The sequence below is a fragment of the Cervus elaphus genome, chromosome 5, assembly GCF_910594005.1.
Source record: "Cervus elaphus chromosome 5, mCerEla1.1, whole genome shotgun sequence".
Classification (NCBI taxonomy): Eukaryota; Metazoa; Chordata; class Mammalia; order Artiodactyla; family Cervidae; genus Cervus; species Cervus elaphus.
In genome coordinates, this window is record NC_057819.1 from 78,288,986 (window position 1) to 78,310,725 (window position 21,740).

At 39.5% G+C, this 21,740-nt stretch overlaps 1 protein-coding gene across 11 annotated transcripts in view; it reads left to right on the forward strand.

Annotated features, from left to right (window-relative positions):
* Positions 1–8: 8 nt before the first annotated feature.
* Positions 9–21,740, forward strand: part of STXBP4 (syntaxin binding protein 4) — a 206,025-nt gene continuing 184,293 nt past the window's right edge. For all 11 annotated transcript variants that reach the window (XR_006341150.1, XM_043902705.1, XM_043902709.1 and 8 more), the window contains exon 1: positions 9–126. The gene's annotated coding sequence lies outside the window, so the exon portion shown is untranslated. The remainder of the gene's footprint in view (positions 127–21,740) is intronic.

Sequence of the window (21,740 nt, forward strand, 5' to 3'; positions counted from 1 at the left end):
CAGGGGGCCGGCTCTCGCGAGGCCTCCTCGGTCTCGCGAGCTCTGGGTTGAGCCCGCCGCTGCCTAGGCTACGGTTCTCCTCAGGTAGCCGCTTTTGCGGTCGGGCTACGGAGGCCGGGTGGCCGGGTAAGTTCGCGTTTTTGTAAATAATTGTTCCTCCCACTTCGCTTCCCTCCAGTATTCGTTTAACTTACTTTCAGGAAAATGCCTCGCGCTCCTCCGCGTGCACGCCATCATCACATGGGCTTGTGTCCCTGAAATTTCCAGCCCCCAGCAGGCTTTGTCTCGCCGTGGCGTCCGCCCGCAGCCGTGTTCCGCGCGGGCCCTTGGTGGCCGGTCCGCTATCATTGTCCTGGGTTTGGGCTCACGGATTATCTCCTGGGAAGCCTTCCTGTATCATCACAGCCCGCTTGGACCCTCGCACACCTTTGTTTTCTCAGCCCCTGGGAATCGGCTTCTGTTGGTCTCCTGTCCCTTAACCGCTTGCCCAGTGAAAGATTAACCAGTTCTGGGGCGGGAGAAACGTCGTCAGACTGGTTTTTGAGAGGATGGTGACCGGGATGTGAGGATCATTTAAGGAGGGTATGAAGGGAATGGACTGCTTATCTTGAAAAATAACCGCACGGGAGATGTAATAGCCCTTTTCAGTTGTCCTACAGACCCAATGGGCGGACGGCATAGCCGATTTTGCCGTAATGAAACGAAACATCTTGCAAGGAACTATAAGAGATCAGATTCTGAGGTTACACAGGTCTAGATTCATACCCGGGTCCTCACAATGGCCTTGTGTCGTTAGGCCAGTTTTTTGACCTCTTTAAAACTTAGCGGCCTTACTTGTAAAATAAAAACTGTAACAGTATATATGAAGATACGCATGTGAAGTGATTTTCACAGTGTAAACATTTAGTAAACATTAGGCTTTATTGCTAATGTCCAGAGTAGTTATCAGTTCAGTTCAGTCACTCAGTCGTGTCCGACTCTTTGCGACCCCATGAATCGCAGCACGCAAGGCCTCCCTGTCCATCACAAACTCCCGGAGTTTACTCAAACTCATGCCCTTTGAGTCGGTGATGCCATCTGGCCATCTCATCCTCTGTCGTCCCATCTCCTGCCCCCAATCCCTCCCAGCATCAGGGTCTTTTCAAATGAGTCAACTCTTCGTATGAGGTGGCCAAAGTATTGGAGTTTCAGCTTCAGCATCAGTCCTTCCAATGAACACCCAGGACTGATCTCCTCTAGGATGGACTGGTTGGATCTCCTTGCAGTCCAAGGAACTGTCAAGAGTCTTCTCCAACACCATAGTTCAGAAGCATCAATTTTTCAGCTTTCAGCTTTCTTCACAGTCCAGCTCTCACATCCATACATGACCACTGGAAAAACCATAGCCTTGACTAGATGGACCTTTGTTGGCAAAGTAATGTCTCGGCTTTTTAATATGCTATCTAGGTTGGTCATCACTTTCCTGACAAGGAGTAAGCGTCTTTTAATTTCATGGCTGCAGTCACCATCTGCAGTGATTTTGGAGCCCAAAAAAAGTCTGACACTGTTTCCACTGTCTCCCCTTCTGTTAACCATGAGGTGATGGGACCAGATGCCATGATCTTAGTTTTCTGAATGTTAAGCTTTAAGCCAACTTTTTCACTCTCCTCTTTCACTTTCATCAAGAGGCTTTTTAGTTCCTCTTCACTTTCTGCCATAAGGGTGGTGTCATCTGCATATCTGAGATTATTGATATTTCTCCTGGCAATCTTGATTCCAGCTTGTGCTTCTTCCAGCCCCGCGTTTCTCATGATGTACTCTGCATATAAGTTAAATAAGCAGGGTGACAATATACAGCCTTGACATACTCCTTTTCCTATTTGGATCCAGTCTGTTGTTCCATGTCCAGTTCTAACTGTTGCTTCCTGACCTGCATACAGGTTTCTCAAGAGGCAGGTCAGGTGGTCTGGTATTCCCATCTCTTTCAGAATTTTCCACAGTTTATTGTGATCCACACAGTCGAAGGCTTTGGCGTAGTGAATAAAGCAGAAATAGATGTTCTTCTGAAACTCTCTTGCTTTTTCGATGATCCAGCAGATATTGGCAATTTGATCTCTGGTTCCTCTGCCTTTTCTAACACCAGGTTGAACATCTGGAAGTTCTCGGTTCACATATTGCTGAAGCCTGGCTTGGAGAATTTTGAGCATTACTTTACTAGCGTGTGAGATGAGTGCAGTTGTGTGGTAGTTTGAGCATTCTTTGGGATTGCCTTTCTTAGGGATTGGAATGAAAACTGACCTTTTCTAGTCCTGTGGCCACTGCTGAGTTTTCCAAATTTGCTGGCATATTGAGTGCAGCACTTTCACAGCATCATCTTTCAGGATTTGAAATAACTCAACTGGAATTCCATCACATCCACTAGCTTTGTTCGTCGTGATGCTTTCTAAGGCCCACTTGACTTCACATTCCAGATGTCTGGCTCTAGGTGAGTGATCACACCATTGTGATTATCTGGCTCGTGAAGATCTTTTTTGTACAGTTCTGCATATTCTTGCCACCTCTTCTTAATATCTTCTGCTTCTGTTAGGTCCATACCATTTCTGTCCTTTATTGAACCCATCTTTGCCTGAAATGTTCCCTTGGTATCTCTAATTTTCTTGAGGAGATCTCTGGTCTTTCCCATTCTGTTGTTTTCCTCTGTTTCATTGCATTGATCGCTGAGGAAGGCTTTCTTATCTCTCCGTGCTATTCTTTGGAACTCTGCATTCAAATGGGAATATCTTTCCTTTTCTCCTTTGCTTTTTGCTTCTCTTCTTTTCACAGCTATTTGTAAGGCCTCCTCAGACAACCATTTTGCCTTTTGGCATTTCTTTTCCGTGGGGATGGTCTTGATCCCTGTCTCCTGTACAGTGTCACGAACCTCCATCCATAGTTCATCAGGCTCTCTGTCTATCAGATCTGGGCCCTTAAATCTATTTCTCACTTCCACTGTATAATCATAAGGGATTTGATTTAGGTCATACCTGAATGGTCTAGTGCTTATCCCTACTTTCTTCAGTTTAAGTCTGAATTTGGCAATAAGGAGTTCATGATCTGAGCCACAGTCAGCTCCTGGTCTTGTTTTTGCTGACTGTATAGAGCTTCTCCATCTTTGGCTGCAAGGAATATAATCAGTCTGATTTCAGTGTTGACCATCTGGTGATGCCCATGTGTAGAGTCTTCTCCTGTGTTGTTGGAAGAGGGTATTTGCTATGACCAGTGCGTTCTCTTGGCAAAACTCTATTAGCCTTTTCCCTGCTTCATTCCATACTCCAAGGCCAAATTTGCCTGTTACTGCAGGTGTTTCTTGACTTCCTACTTTTGTATTCCAGTCCCCTATAATGAAAAGGACATCTTTTTTGGGTGTTAGTTCTAAAAGGTCTTGTAGGTCTTCATAGAACCATTCAACTTCAGCTTCTTCAGTGTTACAGAGTAGTTATAATTATCCCCATTTTGTGGATGAGGAAACTAAAATCCTGGTAAGTTAAATGACTTCAAATCATTCAACATTTTATTTATTGTACTTTTGTTGACCAGACATTGTTCTACCTACTGGGGCTACAGCACAGAGAAAGTTAAAGATCAGTTGTAGAATGTGTCCTTTTACTGAAGGGACTTAGGAGAAAGGCAAGTAACAGATACACAAGAATTTCAGATAACAATCAGTACAGCCATTGAAAGGAGGAGGGGCACTAAAGAAAGGTCTGTTTGAGCCTAGTCCTGAGTGATGATAAGGAGCAACCTACCAATGACAATTCTAAGTCATGCAAAGGCGGGTAGGCAGGAAAGAGCTACTTACCACTGAAAAACAAAACGGAGACCAGTGTGTTCCTAGCATTGTGAGCAGGAAGAAAAGTTGGTAAGAAATGGGTCAGAGCAGGTCTACGGGGCCAGGTAATAGAGCTTTTTAAGCCATGTCCAAGGTTTATATTTTTTTAAATTTATTTTTAACTGGAGTATCAAGAGTTTGTATTTTATTCTAAAAGTAATATGAAGCTTACAAGTGAAATCTGATTCACATTTTAAAAAAGATACTGGCTTTGGAATGGAGAGTGGACTAAGGGGAAGGGAGCAAAAAAAGAAAATAGAACAGTTAGGAGGCAATTGCAGTAGTCCAGGTGAGTGATGATGGTCACCTTAAAAGAGTAATTGATTAACTTGTGGTCACAGGGCCACAAAATTACAAACCAAAAAACAAAAAATCAAAAAGTATCTTCTGACTTCTACTTTGGCACAAAAATTTCAAGATTCTTTGATTCTGAAAATTTATTCTTGTGTTATGAGAATGTTTGTCAGGTTTTTTTTGTTGTTTTTTTCTTCATCTGTTAACTACCTTAATTCTTACACTAGATTGTCATCTCTTTTAGGTTGAAACGCTTCATATTTTAAATTCCTTACAGCATAGACTCAAACCCCATGCAAATGTTAATGTCGCTGAAACCAACAAAACGTTCCCTTTGACCATTCTTTTTTCCCAGGCAACCCTTCAGTGTATCAAATAGGTAGCAGCATAAATTTGTCAATAATAATGTCTTTGTTTTGGATTTTTGTTTATAATTAGTTGCAAATGAAATTACTCTTTTCCAAGGTATAATAATCTGGATAGCAGTAATACAGTGTTGACTGCAGTTCTTAATGAGCCTGGATATGCTTGTGACATTGCATAAATCATTATGATAACTAATACTGAGTAATGGCTTCTACCATGAATGAAATGGGGACACCTCAGGCAAGGCTAGTGCAGCCCTTTCCTGCAGGTAGAAATGTTTATTTCAAACTTAAAACATCAGGGACTAGACTGACATTTCAGACATGGCACCTTTAATTTGTAATATCATTTTTTAGTAGTAACTAATTGAATCTTATGCACCCTTTCTAGTTACCTATGATCATGTCCAATTTTACGTAGTAGGTAAAATAGTAGGTTATTTTTCATGCAAACCGTTTGGGGGGGTGACAGTTGAGTGAAATAGCTGAAGGTAGGAAAAGAAAGAAAAATGGGAAAAAAATGGTTTGATAGTCACAATGTTTTCTTATCTGATTATTGGTTTTTTAGGCTTTCTGAAGATGCAAAGATTATAAAGATGTATTACTTTTACAGTTCAGTTTGTAATTACATTTTTTAGTATCTTTACTATGTGTTTAGTATGTTTACTGTGTTTATTATGTTTTCCATTTAGTGCACAATAGTGGCATGAAGTTATCTCAGTAAGTCTTAATATCCTAGTTTCTTATTTCCTGGCAGCTTCCTTTAAATAACATGTTTGAACGGCTACTCCATTTAAAAGGTCTTGAATAAGTTTTATGATAGACAGTTAAGGTGAAATGAAAACAGAAGTCATTTATCAGTAAAAGGCATTTATTTTTTTCGAGTAATGTTTTTCAAGATCAGTACCAGCCTCATGGGTTTGTGAGCTGTGCAGTCAGTCACACAGGGCCTTGCTCTTAAATAGGCCCCTCACTTAGTTGGACCATGTACTTAGTTTAGTGCTCTGTTGTCACTATCTTGAAATTGTTAATAATTTTTTTTTTTTAGCAAGGGGTTTTACATTTTCATTTTGTACTGTCCCCTTCCCCCAGATTGATTATATCTCAGATGGCCTGACTGACATTTTGACATAATTCAGGCTAGGGTTCAGTAAGCAGAAGTTAAAGATAGGAGATAAAGCAAAAAGCAAATGCAGGTCTTCTGAGAATAGTCAGATTGTATGAAATAAGATCAAGCAAAAATTCATATTCCTTACAGTGACCCGTAAGATTCTAAGACCCTACCTGCTTCTCTGACTTCATTTTTCTCTCCCCATCCACCATGATACCGCCACACTCTTTGTTCTGTAAACACTCCAAACTTTTTGCTACCTTGATACCTGTTCTCCCCCTGGAATACTGGGTCTGTATTTTTCTCCTGGCTCATCTATTATGTGGATCTTAGCTGGAATTTAAATTAATTCTCCTCTGTCTAGTCACACATGATCTGTTACCTTTCTTTATCTGAAACTAGCTCATGTTTCCATTTTTATTATCTCCCAATGAAACATGTATATGCCATAAAAGCAGAGGCCTTGGCTTCTTAGGCATACTGTCATAAGCACAAGGGGTCCATACGATTGCATTGCTTAGCAAGCAGAGGGCAGTTAGTCTCAGGAAACTTGTGACAGCAGTGAGCTGTTGGTCTAATGATCTCCTTTCAAGAAGCCTAGGACTGCTTCTTTGAAGCAATTATCTGTTGTTTCCCACTGGGTTGACCTGTGGCTTGAATGTTGCTATCCTTCCAACTCAAAGACAAATGAGTTTCATTGCTGAGGACCTTCAGTTCAGTTCAGTTCAGTCGCTTAGTCATCTCAGACTCCTTGCGATCCCATGGACTGCAGCACGCCAGGCCTCCCTGTCCATCACCAACTCCCGGAGTTTACTCACACTCATGTCCATTGATTCGGTGATGCCATCCAACCATCTCATCCTCTGTTGTCCCCTTCTCCTCCTGCCTTCAATCTTTCCCAGCATCAGGGTCTTCAGCTTTTTGCATCAGTGGCAAAAATATTGGAGTTTCAGCTTCAGCATCAGTCCTTCCAATGAACACCCAGGACTGATTCCTTTTAGGATGAACTGGTGGGATCTCCTTGCAGTCCAAGGGACTCTCAAGAGTCTTCTCAAGCACCACAGTTCAAAAGCATCAATTCTTCGGTGCTCAGCTTTCTTTATAGTCCAACTCTCACATCCGTACATGACTACTGGAAAAACCATACCCTTGACTAGATGGACCTTTCTTGGCAAAGTAATATCTCTGCTTTTTAATATGCTGTCTAGGTTGGTCATAACTTTCCTTCCAAGGAGTATGCATCTTTTAATTTCATGGCTGCAGTCACCATCTGCAGTGATTTTGGAGCCCCCCCCAAATAAAGTCTGTCACTGTTTCCACTGTTTCCCCATCTATTTGCCATAAAGTGATGGGACCAGATGCCATGATCTTAGTTTTCTGAATGTTGAGCTTTAAGCCAACTTTTTCACTCTCTTCTTTCACTTTCATCAAGAGGCTCTTTAGTTCTTCTTCACTTTCTGCCATTTGGATGGTGTTGAAAGGTTGTTGTTGACTCACGAAAAGACCCTGGGATTCTTGGCCTCCAGAGGAGAAGAATTCAATCTGGGGCCAGAGATGAGGCTTGATTGCTCAGAGCTTTTGTGTAATAAACTTTTATTAAAGTATAAAGAAGATAGAGAAAGCTTCTGACATAGGCATCAGAAGGGAGCAGAAAGAGTACCCCCTGCTAATCTTCAGCTGGATGTTATATAGTCACTAGCAGTCTGTTAATGGAAGAAAGGAATGTCTTAAAACTCAGAATGGCACCAAGCCCCTCATCCATAAAATGTATTTTGCGATAATCTCAGCACCAGACCAGACAATTCATCCCTGGCCATAAAACGATTGACTTGAATCTTGTAGAAGGGCAGATTACCATACAAATGGGTTTGTTTACATAGATTAGGGGAACAATATCTGAATATAACATACTGGTTTGTGAAGTAGGTTCTGAGCCATTAGGCTGAACCTACTTGAAGACAGTCTGGGGTAAATGCATAGTACATGAACATAGTTTAAGACAAACATTTCCATAAGAAAAATGCATCGGTTAGCTCAAGGTTTGAGAATAGTTAATTTCAGGTGAAGGCAATAACACCCCACTCCAGTACTCTTGCCTGGAAAATCCCATGGATGGAGGAGCCTGGTAGGCTGCAGTCCATGGGGTTGCTAAGAGTCAGGTAGGCTGCAGTCCATAGGGTTGCTAAGAGTCAGACACGACTGAGCGACTTCACTTTCATTTTTCACTTTCATGCATTGGAAAAGGAAATGGCAACCCACTCCAGTGTTCCTGCCTGGAGAATCCCAGGGACGGGGGAGACTAGTGGGCTGCTGTCTATGGGGTCGCACAGAGTCGAACACGACTGAAGCAACTTAGCAGCAGCAGCAGCAACTTCAGGTGAAACCAGGTGTCACTATGGCAAAACAGTATTTTAAGAGAAACCTCCTTTTAAATTTGTATAGAGAAGGAAAAAAATATCACTAGTTTATTTCCTCCTGCCTCTTAAGAGAGATTAAAAATGTCTGACACTTGCAGCCTATTTGCTCCATTTGGAGACCCCTGGCCTTCCTGCCTGTTACCCTCTCAGTGTCACCTGTATATCTGAGGTTATTGATATTTCTCCCGGCAATCTTGATTCCAGATTGTGCTTCATCCAGCCCAGTGTTTCTCATGATGTACTCTGCATATAAGTTAAATAAGCAGGGTGACAATATATAGCCTTGACATACTCCTTTACCGATTTGGAACCAGTCTGTTGTTCCATGTCCAGTTCTAGCTGTTGCTTCTTAACCTGCATACAGATTTCGCAGGAGGCAGGTCAGGTGGTCTGGTATTCCCATCTCTTTCAGAATTTTCCAGTTTATTGTGATCCACACAGGCAAAGGCTTTGACATAGTCAGTAAAGCAGAAGTAGATGTTTTTCTGGAACTCTGTTGCTTTTTCCATGATCTAGCAGATGTTGGCAATTTGATCTCTGGTTCCTCTGCCTTTTCTGAATCCAGCTTGAACATCTGGAAGTTCAAGGTTCATGTACTGTTGAAGCCTGGCTTGGAGAATTTTGAGCATTACCTTACTAGCATGTGAGATGAGTGCAATTGTATGGTAGTTTGAACATTCTTTGGCATTGCCTTTCTTTCGGATTAGAATGAAAAGTGACCTTTTCTAGTCCTGTGGCCACTGCTGAGTTTCCCAAATTTGTTGGCATATTGAGTGCAGCACTTTCACAGCATCATCTTTTAGGATTTGAAATAGCTCAACTGGAATGCCATCACCTCCATTAGCTTTGTTCACAGTGATGCTTCCTAAGGCCCACTTGACTTCACTTTTCAGGATGTCTGGCTCTAGGTGAGTGATCACAGCATCGTGATTATCTGATTTGTGAAGTTCTTTGTATAGTTCTTCTGTGTATTCTTGCCAACTCTTCTTAATATCTACTGCTTCTGTTAGATCCATACCATTTCTGTCCTTTATTGTGCCCATCTTTGCATGAAAAGTTCCCTTGATATTTCTAATTTTCTTGAAGAGAACTCTAGTCTTTCTCATTGTGTTGTTTTTCTCTGTTTCATTGCATTGATCACTGAGGAAGGCGTTCTTATCTCTCCTTACTAATCTTTGGAACTCTACATTCAAATGGGTGCTTAGATTCTTGAAAATTTAAAAAAAAGAAGGCACCACCTAGGGGAATATTGGCTTTGGGTAGAAAATAAAGGAGATAGTGAAATAACCCTTTGACCAATCAATCATGACAAGCTTGATTTCCTGAAACTTTTCTGCCATTTTAAAAAGATCAGTTAGTCTACCCCAGGGAAGGGAGTGCTTCCTGCTTTCTACCAATGTTCTTAAAGAACCTTGTTGTTGTTCAGTGGCTAAGTCATGTCTAACTCTTTGTGACCCCATGAACTGCAGCACGCCAGGCTTCCCTGTCCTTCACCGTCTCACAGAGTTTGCTCAAACTCATGTCCATTGAGTTGGTGATGCTATCCAACCGTATCATTCTCTGTCTCTCCTTTCTGCTCCTGCCCTCAATCTTTCCCTAGCATCAGGGTCTTTTCCAGCGAGTTGGCTCTTCACATCAGCTGGCCAAAGTATTGGAGCTTCAGCATCAGTCCTTCCAATAAATATTCAGGGTTGATTTCCTTGAGGATTGATTGCTTTGCTCTCCATGCTGTCCAAGGGACTCTTAAGAATCTTCTCCAGCCCCACAATACAAAAGCATCAGTTCTTCCTGGTCCAACTCTCACATCCGTACATGACTGCTGGAAAAACTTTGACTAGATGAACTTTTGTCAGCAAAGTGATGTCTCTGTTTTTTAACATGCTGTCTATGTTTGTCATAGCTTTCCTTCCAAGGAGCAAGCTAATTTCATGGCTGCAGTCACCATCCACAGTGATTTTGGAGCCCAAGAAAGTAAGGTCTGTTACTATTCCATTTTTTTCCCCATCTATTTGCCATGAAGTGATGAGACTGGATGCCATGTTCTTCATTTCTTGAATGTTGTGTTTTAAGTCATCTTCTTCACTCTTCTCTTTCACTTTCATCAAGAGGCTCTTTAGTTTCTCTTCACTTTTTGCCATTTGGGTGGTGTCATCTGCATATCTGAGGTTGTTGATTTTTCCTGGCAATCTTTTTTTTTTTTCTTTTAAGTTGTAATTGTTTTTTATTATATTACGATGCTATTGTCATGAATCACACATTCTTTTTTTTTTTTTATTTTTTAATTTAAGGATTATTTCTTTACAGAATTTTGTAGTTTTCTGTCATACATCAGTAAGAATCAGCCAAAGGTACACGCATGTTCCCTCCCTCCCATCTCCTTCCCCATCCCAACCTTCAGCCTGTCAAAGAGCCCCAGTTTGAGTTCCCTGAGTCGTACACCAAATTCCCATTGGCTGTCCATTTTACATATGGTATTGTAAATTTCTATGTTACTCTCTCCATACATTTCCCCTTCTCCTGCCTCTCTTCCCCCCATGTCTATAGGTCTGTTCTCTATGTCTGTTTCTCCTTTGTTGCCCTGAAAATAAATTCATCACTGCCATCTCTTTCAGTTCAGTTCAGTTCAGTCGCTGAGTCGTGTGCAACTCTTTGCGACCCCATTGACTGCAGCATGCCAGGCCTCCCTGTCCATCACCAACTCCCGGAGTTTACTCACACTTATGTCCATCAAGTTGGTAATGCCATACAACCATCTCATCCTCTGTTGTCCCCTTCTCATCCTGCCCTCAATCTTTCCTAGCATCAGGGTCTTTTCAAATGAGTCAGCTCTTTGCATCAGATGGCCAAAGTATTGGAGTTTCAGCTTCAACATCAGTCCTTCCAATGAACACCCAGGACTGATCTCCTTTAGGATGGACTGGTTGGGCCTTCTTGTAGTCAGGGACTCTCAAGAGTCTTCTCAAGCACCACAGTTCAAAAGCATCAATTCTTCGGTGCTCAGCTTTCTTTATAGTCCAACTCTCACATCCATACATGACTACTGGAAAAACCATACCCTTGACTAGATGGACCTTTCTTGGCAAAGTAATATCTCTGCTTTTTAATATGCTGTCTAGGTTGGTCATAACTTTCCTTCCAAGGAGTATGCATCTTTTAATTTCATGGCTGCAGTCACCATCTGCAGTGATTTTGGAGCCCCCCCCAAATAAAGTCTGTCACTGTTTCCACTGTTTCCCCATCTATTTGCCATAAAGTGATGGGACCATCACTTCAAAACTGAGATGCCATGATCTTAGTTTTCTGAATGTTGAGCTTTAAGCCAACTTTTTCACTCTCTTCTTTCACTTTCATCAAGAGGCTCTTAGTTCTTCTTCACTTTCTTCCATAAGAGTGGTGTCATCAGCATATCTGAGGTTATTGATATTTCTCCCAGCAATCTTGATTCCAGCTTGTGCTTCATCCAGCCCAGTGTTTCTCATGATGTACTCTGCATATAAGTTAAATAAGCAGGGTGACAATATACAGCCTTGACAAACTCCTTTCCTGATTTGGAACCAGTCTGTTGTTCTGTGTCCAGTTCTAACTGTTGCTTCCTGACCTGCATATAGATTTCTTAAGAGGCAGGTCAGGTGGTCTGGTATTCCCATCTCTTTCAGAATTTTCCACAGTTTATTGTGATCCACACAGGCAAAGGCTTTGGGATAGTCAAAGCAGAAGTAGATGTTTTTCTTGAACTCTCTTGCTTTTTCGATGATCCAGAGGATGTTGGCAATTTGGTCTCTGGTTCCTCTGCCTTTTCTAAAACCAGCTTGAACATACGGAAGTTTACCATTCACGTATTGCTGACGCCTGGCTTGGAGAATTTTGAGCATTATTTTGCTACCGTGTGAGATGAATGCATTTGTGTGGTAGTGTGAGCATTCTTTGGCTTTGCCTTTCTTAGGGATTGGAATGAAAAGTGACCTTTTCTAGTCCTGTGGCCACTGCTGAGTTTTCCAAATTTGTTGGCATATTGAGTGCAGCACTTTCACAGCATCATCTTTTAGGATTTGAAATAGCTCAACTGGAATTCCATCACCTCCACTAGATTTGTTTGTAGTGATGTTTCCTAAGGCCCACTTGACTTCACATTCCAGGATGTCTAGCTTTAGGTGAGTGATGACACCATCGTGATTATCTGGGTCATGAAGATCTTTTTTGTACAGTTCTTCTGTGTATTCTTGCCACCTCTTCTTAATATCTTCTGCTTCTGTTAGGTCCATACCATTTCTGTCCTTTATTGGGCCCATCTTTGCATGAAAAGTTCCCTTTGCATCTCGAATCATCTTGAAGAGATCTCTAGTCTTTCCCATTGTATTGTTTTCCTTTATTTCTTTGCACTGATCGCTGAGGAAGGCTTTCTTATCTCTCCTTGCTATTCTTTGGAACTCTGCATTCAAACAGGAATATCTTTCCTTTTCTCCTTTGGTTTTTGCTTCTCTAATTTTCACAGCTATTAAAATGTCTTCTCAGACAGGCATTTTGCTTTTTTGCATTTCTTTTTCTTGGGAATGGTCTTGCTCCCTGTCACCTATACAATGTCACAAACCTCCGTCCATAGTTCATCCGGCATTCAGTCTATCAGATCTGGGCCCTTAAATCTATTTCTCACCTCCACTGTATAACCATAAGGAATTTGATTTAGGTCATACCTGAATGGTCTAGTGGTTTTCCCCACTTTCTTCAATATAAGTTTGAATTTGGCAATAAGGAGTTTATGATCTGAGCGACATTCAGTTCCCGGTCTTGTTTTTACTGACTGTATAGAGCTTCTCCATCTTTGTCTGTCTCTTTAGATTCCATATATATGTGTCAGTATGTGATATTTATATTTCTCTTTATGACTTATTCACTTTGTTTAATAGGTATTAGGTTCATCCACCTCATTAGAACAAATCGTTTTTATGTTTTTTCCATTGTATATATGTACCACTACTTCCTTATCCTTTCATCTGTCGATGGTCATCTAGGTTGCCTCCATGTTCTAGCTATTGTAAATAGTACTGAAATGAACATGGGTGTATTGGTGTCTTTTTCAATTTCGGTTTCCTCAGGGTATATGCCTAGGAGTGGGATTGCTGGGTCATATGGTGGTTTTATTCCTAGCTTTTTAAGGAATCTCTGCACCATCTTGCATAGTTGCTGTATCAGTTTACATTCCCACCAGCAGTGCAAGAGTGTTCCTTTTCTCCATATGTTCTCCAGCATTTATTGTTTGTAGGTTTTTTGATGATGACATTCTGACTGGTGTGAGGTGGTATCTCATTATAGTTTTTGATTTGCATTTCTCTAGTAATGAGTGATGTTGAGCATCTTTTCTTTTCCTTGTTAGCCATCTTATGTCTTCTTTGGAGAAATGTTTTTTCAGGTCCCTTTCCCACTTTTTGATTGGGTTGTTTCCTTTTCTTGTATTCAGTTGTATGAGCTGCTTATGTGTTTTGGAAAGTAATTCTTTGTCAGTTGTTTCCTTTGCTATTATTTTCTCCCATTCTGAGGGTTGTCTTTTAACCTTGTTTTTAGTTTCCTTTGCTGTGTAAAAGCTTTTAAGTTTAATTGGATCACACTTGTTTATTTTTGTTTTTATTTCCATTACTCTAGGAGGTGCGTCATGGAAGATCTTGCTTTGATTTGTGTCATCAAGTGTTCTGCCTATGTTTTCCTTTAAGCATTTAATAGTTTCTGGTCTTACCATTAGGTCCTTAATCCATCTTGAGTTTATCTTTGTGTGTGACATTAGGTTGTATTCTAATTTCATTCTTTTGCATGTAAGTGTCCTGTTTTCCCAGCACCACTTATTGAAGAGCCTATCGTTGCCCCATTTTATATTCTTGCCTCCTTTGTCAAAAATAAGGTATCTGTAGTTGCATGGGTTTATCTCTGGGTTCTCTATCTTGTTTCATTTGTCTATATTTCTGTTTCTGTGCCGGTACCATGCTGTCTTGATGACTGTAGCTTTCTAGTATAGTCTGAAGTCAGGAAGGTTTATTCCTCCAGGTCGATTCTTCTTTCTCAAGCGTGCTTTGGCTATTCAGGGTCTTTTGTGTTTCCATGTGAATTGTGAAATTTTTTGTTCTAGTTCTGTGAATAATGCCATTGGTAATTTGATAGGGATTGCATTAAATTTGTAGATTGCATTTGATAGTATAGTCATTTTCACAATATTGATTCTTCCTACCCGGGAACATGGAATATCTCTCCACTTGTTTGTCATCTTTGATTTCTTTTCAGTGTCTTATAGTTTTCTGTATACAGATCTTTTATCTCCTTAGGTAGGTTTCTTCCTAGATATTTTATTCCTTTTGTTGAAATGTTGAATGGGATTGATCCCTTAATTTCTCTTTCTGATTTTTCATTTGTTAGTATATAGGAATGCAAGTGATTTCTGTGTATTGACCTTGTATCTTGTGACCTTGCTGAAATCATTGATTAGCTCTAGTAATTTTCTGATAGTGTCTTTTGAGTTTTCTATGTGTAGTATCATGTCATCTGCAACCAGTGAGAGTTATACTTATTTTCCAATCTGGATTCCTTTTACTTATTTTTCTTCTCTTATTGCCCTAGCTAGGACTTCCAAAACTATGTTGAATAATAGTGGTGAGAGTGGATACCCTTGTCTTGTTCCTGATCTTTAGAGGAATGCTTTCAGTTTTTCACCATTGAGAATAATTTTTGCTGTGGGCTTTTCATATGTAGCCTTTACTCTGTTGAGGTAGGTTCTTTCTATGCCTATTTTTTGAGGTTTTTTTTTATCATAAATGGATGCTGAATTTTGTCAAAGATTTTTCTGCATCTATGGAGATGATCACATGGTTTTTATCTTTCAATTTGTTGATATGGTGTATCACTTTGATTGATTTGCGTATATTGAAGAATCCTTGCATCCCTGGAATAAACCTGACTTGATCACAGTGGATGAGCTTTTTAATGTATTCTTGAATTCTGTTTGCTAGAATTTTGTTGAGGATTCTTACATCTATGTTCATTAGTGATATTGACCTGTAATTTCCTTTTTTGGTGTTGTCTTGGCCTGGTTATGGTATCAGGGTGATTGTGGCTTCTTAGAATGAGTTTGCAAGTGTTCCTTCCTCTGCAATTTTTTGGAAGAGTTTCAGACAAATGGGCATTAGCTCTTCTCTAAATATTTGATGGAATTCCCCTGTGAACCTATCTGGTCCTGGCAGAGTTTTGATCACTGTTTCAATTTCAGTGTTTGTAATTGTGTTGTTCATAATTTCTTTTTCTTCCTGGTTCAGTCTTCGGAGGTTGACCTTTTCTAAGAATCTGTTCATTTCCTCTAGGTTGTCCATTTTATTAGCATATAATTGCTCATAATGTTCTCTTATGATCCTTTGTATTTCTGTGTTTTCTGTTGTAACCTCTCCTTTTTCATTTCTAAATTTGTTGATTTGATTTTTCTCCCTTTTTTTCTTGATGAGTCTGGCTAGTGGTTTGTCAGTTTTGTTTGTCTTCTCAAAGAACCAGCTTTTAGTTTTATTAATCTTTGCTATTGTTTCTTTCATTTCTTTTTCATGTATTTCTGCTCTGATCTTTATGATTTCTTTCCTTCTGCTGACTTTGGGGTGTTTTTGTTCTTCTTTTTCCAGCTGCTTTAGATGTCAAGTTAGGTTGTCTATTTGATGCTTTTCTTATTTCTTGAGGTATGATTGTATTACTATAAACTTCCCTCTTAGAACTGCTTTTGCTGAATCCCATAGATTTGGGGTCATCGTGTTTTCATTGTCATTTGTTTCTAAGAATCTCTTGATTTCTTTTCTTACTTCTTCAGTATCTTCTTCAGTTATTCAGTAATGTATTGTTTAATCTTCTTCAGTTAGCTTTTTTTTTTTTGCAGTTTTTTTCCTTTTAGTTGATATCTAGTCTCATCGCATTGTAATCAGAGAAGATACTTGATACAATTTCAGTTTTCTTAAATTTACTGAGGTTTGATTTGTGGCCCAAGATGTGGTCTATTCTGGAGAATGTTCCATGTGCACTTGAGAAGAAAGTGTATTCTTCTGCATTTGGATGGAAAGTCCTGAAGATATCACTTAGGTTTATTTGGTCTAATATTTCATTTAAGGTTTGTATTTCCTTATTGATTTTCTGTTTTGATAATCTGTCCATTGATATAAGTGGAGTGGTAAGTCCCCTACTATTATTATGTTGCTGTCGATTTCCCCTCTTATGCTGTTACTGCTTGCCTTAGGTATTGAGGTACTCCTATGGGTGCATAAATACTTACAATTGTTATGTCTTCTTCGTGGATTGATCCCTTGATCATTATGTAGTGTCCTTCTTTGTCTCTTATAATATTCTTTCAAGTCTATTTCGTCTGAAATAAGGATTTACACTCAGCTTTCTTTTGGTTTCCATTCACATGGAATGTCTTTTTCCATCCTTTTACTTTAAATCTGTATGTGTCTTTAGGTCTGAAGTGGGTCTCCTGTAAGCAGCATATATATGGGTCTTGTTTTTGTATCCATTCAGTCGATCTGTATCTTTTGGTTGGTGCATTTAATCCATTTACATTTGAGGTAATTATTGATATGTATGTTCCTATTAGCATTTTCTTGATTGTTTTGGGTTTGTTTTTATAGGTCTTTCCTTTCTCTTGTGTAAATCCCTTTAGTGTAAGTCCCTTTAGTATTTGTTGCAAGACTGATCTGGTAGTGCTGAATTCTCTTAATTTCTGCTTGTCTGTAAAGCTTTTGAATTCCCCATAAATTTTAAATGAGATCTTTACCATCTGCCAGCAATGTTGATTCCAGCTTGTGATTCATCCAGACCAGTATTTCACATGATGTACCCTGCATATAAGTTAAACAACCCTAGGATTATATAAATAGCTAATGCTGTCTCAAAGAATTTCTGCTATCAGTTGTACAAAGAATTGTCACAATTTCTAAATGCTGTTATTTCTTTGTGTGTGTGTGTGTGTGTGTGTGATGACACATAATACTAAATCTGTAGGTCTAACTTTATAACAAGCAATCTTTACATTTTTAGCATTAGTTCAGTGAGTTATGTGTGCTCACTTGTGTCTGACTCTCTGTGGCCTCATCAACTGTAGCTCACTGGACTCCTCTGTCTGTGGAATTTTCCAGGCAAAGAATACTGGAGTGGGTTAATTTGTAGGGTCAAAAAGTAACCTTTAAAGGTATCTTGTTATTCTATATATGAAGAAACTGGGGGGCAGAGTAGGTAGGTGGCTGCTCAAAGTCACTTGCTCCTAGGCAGCAGAAATAGAACTTAAACTTGTATGTCTTAACTTTTAGTCCAGTCTTTCTTCAATGCACTGCATTTCTAAACAGAATCAGTGGCAAGAAGAATTCCACATTTCTTTTTAAAAAGACTGTTAATTTCAGACTGTTGGTATTATGAGTCTCTTTGACTAGTCATTTCTTTTGAAATTATAGCAGAAAAAGGCATATTTTATTTATTTGTGTGTGTGTACTGAGTCATGTCCAAATCTTTGTGACCCCATGGACTGTAGCCTGTGAGGCTCCTCTGCCCATGGCAAAGATTACCAGAGTGGGTTGCCATTTCCTTCTCCAGGGGATCTTCCTGACCCAGGGATTGAACCTGAATCTCTTGTATCTCCTGCATTGGCAGGCACACTCTCTACCACTAGTGCCACTAGGGAATCCCTTATTTATTCATATTTATTTTTACAGCATGCTAAGTTGCTTACAACTCAGTAGTCATAAGACATGATTTAAAGGATGTAGCCAATTTTCTTTAGCAAACACCAGATCTATGTTATTTTCTCTTACAGCTTTAAAATTTGCTGCTATTTTAACAAATGTAAATAAAAGAATGACTTAAAAGGAAAATGACTTTAAAGAGAGATAACTAGAAGGAACCTGTCTTGAATACTAGACACCAAACCTAATAATTAATTTTTTAAATATTTTTCTTTATTATCAAAATAATATAGCAAAATATATATCCTCATCATTATTCAGAAAATAAAGAATAAGAAGAAACTTAAAAATAGCTGATTTTCAAAATAAACTTATCAGTCATTATTATTTACATTTTAGTTATAGTTTTCCATAAATGTGATTTTAAATGATGAGATTATTCCATCCATTCTGTGTTTACACAGCTACTGTTTTTCACCTAATAGTGTATTGGGAACTTCTTTCCAAGTCAACAAACCAGAAGGAATGGATCTGCATGATCATTTTTGATGATTATGTAGTATTCTTGTATGTGGGTATATTCTAAATTATGTAACCAATTATAAGTTTTTACGTTTTTAGGTGGTTTCTGATGTTTTGTCATTGTTAACTACTCTATGATGATATTCATGAGCTATTATATTTTTGCATATTTCCTGGATCACCACTTGCCACTTGTAGAGTTTTAAAGAGACTCTGTGTCTTGCTTTCATAGACAAACTCTGGATTTCCTACCATTACTAATATCCTGTTTCCCCAAATGCCCTCATTAAGATGTCAATGCTATGGTTTTTCCAGTAGTCATGTATGAATGTGAGAGTTGGATCATAAAGAAGACTGAGTGCTGAAGAATTGATGGCTTTTGTATTTTGGTGTTGGAGAAGACTCTTGCGAGTCCCTTGGACAGCAAGGAGATCAAACCAGTCAATCCTAAAGGAAATCAATTCTGAATATTCATTGGAAGGACTGATGCTGAAGCTGAAACACCAATACTTTGGCCACCTGATGCAAAGAGCCAACTCATTGGAAAAGAAACCCTGATGCTAGCAAAGATTGAAGGCGGGGGTGTGAGGGGGCGACAGAAGAGGAAGTGGTTGGATGGCATCATCGACTCAAAGGACATGAGTTTGAGCAAACTCCAGGAGGTGGTGAAGGACAGGGAAGCCCGGCATGCTGTAGTTCATGGGGTTACAAAGAGTCAGACATGACTAAGCTACTGAAAGACACCAAATTACAATACATTCTTAAGTAAATGTGGTTATGTTATACATCATTTTAATACACATTTCTTGCTTTATATTTTTTTGCTAGTGACTTATTTCTTGCTATTTATTTTATATTTATTTTGGACTGTTGAAATGATGTTAGACAAAAAACAAAAATGAGCAATTTTCTTATTCAATTTTATAAATGTATCATAGGGCAGCAGTGCCAACTCACAACATCAACAACACATTTGACCCAGGAACTGCTAACAGAAGAACAGTGCAGTGGTGGTTCAAGAAGTTTTGCAAAGAAGACAAGAACTTTGAAGACGAAGAGCATAGTGGCCGGCCATTGGAAGTTGGCAGTGACCAACTGAGAGCCATCGTTGAAACTGATTCTCTTACAGCTACATGAGAAGTTGCCAAAGAACTCAACGTCAACCATTCTGAGGTCGTTGTTGAAGCAAATCCATTTGAAGCAAATTGGAAAGGTGAAAAAACTCAATAAATAGGTGCCTCAGTGAGCTGACTGCAAATCGAAAAACTTGTCATTTTGAACTGTCATCTTCCTTTACTCTGTGCCACTACAATGAACCATTTTCCAATGGGATTGTGACGTGTAACGAAAGTGAATAGTGTACAACAACCAGCAGCGACCAACTCAGTGGATGGACTGAGAAGAAGCTCTAAAGCTCTTCCCAAAGCCAGACTTGCACCAGACAAAGGTCAGGGCCACAGTTTGGTGGTCTCCTGCCTGTCTGATCCACTACAGCTTTCTGAATGCCCACAAAACCATTACATCTGAGATGTAAGCTCAGCAAATTGATAAAATGCACCAAGAATTGCAAGCCCTGCAGCAGCTTTGATCAATAGAAAGGGCCTAATTCTGCACACCACCACCAAACCACACATTACACAACCAACATTTCAAAAGTTGAATGAATTGGATTATAAAATTTTGCCTCATCTACCATATTCACCTGACCTCTTGCCAACGGATCACCACTTCTTCAAGCATCTGAATGTTTTGCAGGCAAAATGTTTCCACAACCAGCAGGATGCAGAAAATGCTTTCCAAGAGTTTATTGAATCCCACAGCATGAATTTTTAAAATACAGGAATAAACAAACTTGTTTCTCGTTGGCAAAAATGGGTTGATTGTAATGGTTCCTATTTTGATTAATAAATATGTGTTTGAGCCTAGTTATAATGAGTTAAAATTCACAGTCCAAACTGCAATCACTTTTGTACCTACCTAACATCATTTTCATAAAAGAGAAACAGCATATTACTACATTTACCAACACTCTCTTTTCCTACTTTGTTGGAGGATGACATTTTTCCACATTAATGAATTTTCCAGCATGCTATAGTGAAAAAAGCTTGCGTTTGAAGCCAGGTAGAACTGGATTCAAATTCTGCTTTACAGCTATTTAATGTTGTGGTCATAGACAAGTCACATAGTTTCTCCATTAACTGATTTTTTAAATGTAAAATGGGTGCATATTACCCGTCTTCTGGTGCTTCTCAGAGGGTAAAATGCTCTAGTAGAGTGCCTGGCTGTATTGGTGTTGCGTGATGACTCCTCCATGTCCCCAGCACCCAGTGCATACCAATGTCAGAGCACTCAGCATCCTCCTTATGTCTGTTCATTTGGTTATCTCTAGGGATAGACTCTCTGCTTTTTTTTTTTTTTTTTACCTCCAGCACTTAAGACAATGTCAGGTATGTTAGGTGAATGAAATAATTTAAAACTGAAATTTCGTTTTAATACTTTAAAGTGGTAAAAAGTTTAAGTGACGCTATATGGAATCTATTATAGAATTTAACAGTGACACATCCATTATGCTTGGGTATGTTCCTTGATCCAGGGACCCAGTGCCCTGTTAAGACAAATCACTACCAGATCTTACTTGCTTTGGCAACACTGAAGACGGCTCAGTTTTTTACATCTCCCTTAATCCTCCTGGCAACCCTTTGAGCTAGGTGTTACTGTTCTTACCTTAACATGAAGTGATGTCAGGAAGTTAGGTAACTTTCTCAGACTGTATGGCTACCACATAGCAGTGTTGCCATTTGAACTCGGCTTTTTTTTTTTTTTTTTACTTAAATCTAATGTATTTTCCATGGTATTAAATAAGATAAATTCATTTGAAATACTTAGCACAGTGTGTGACACATAATGCCAAATGGTAGTTGCTAATATTATTGTAATATCAAAGCTTCACCACTGAAGGGTTGGGAATCTTCAACAAACATGTATTAATAAAGCAGTCTCCAATGTATTTATAAAAACTTCCTTTTAGAATTGAACTCTCTAATACAGCTGCCTTAGTCTTGTGGACTGATGTAGCAGCTCTTAACTCTGGGTCATTATTCTGTCAAGCCCTAGGATTTTAAGCTCTTCCCTCAAGTTCCCCCTCCTTCCTCCATGGGATACTGAGTAAACGTCCTGCTTCCTGGCCATTGGACTCTTGCTGCTGACAGCAGTGTTGCTTGGTGGCTTCACTTTCCTGCTGCTGTTGATACGCATGCTCCCATGGTTTCCGTTGCTTGCTACCACAGGGGCTGTGAAAGTTGAAGCAGGTTTTTAACACCCAGGCCAGTGATACAACTCTGTTAGGATCCCAGAAGGTAGTTGGCGCTTTCTTCAGAGTCTGTTTAATTTATTGATGGAAGAATCTAGGGTTTCTATGTATGTGAACATACATAGTTGGAGAAGAGATTTTAATTCTCTGCCTCAGTTTCTCTCTGCGTAGACCTCTGGGTCCTGAGTCCT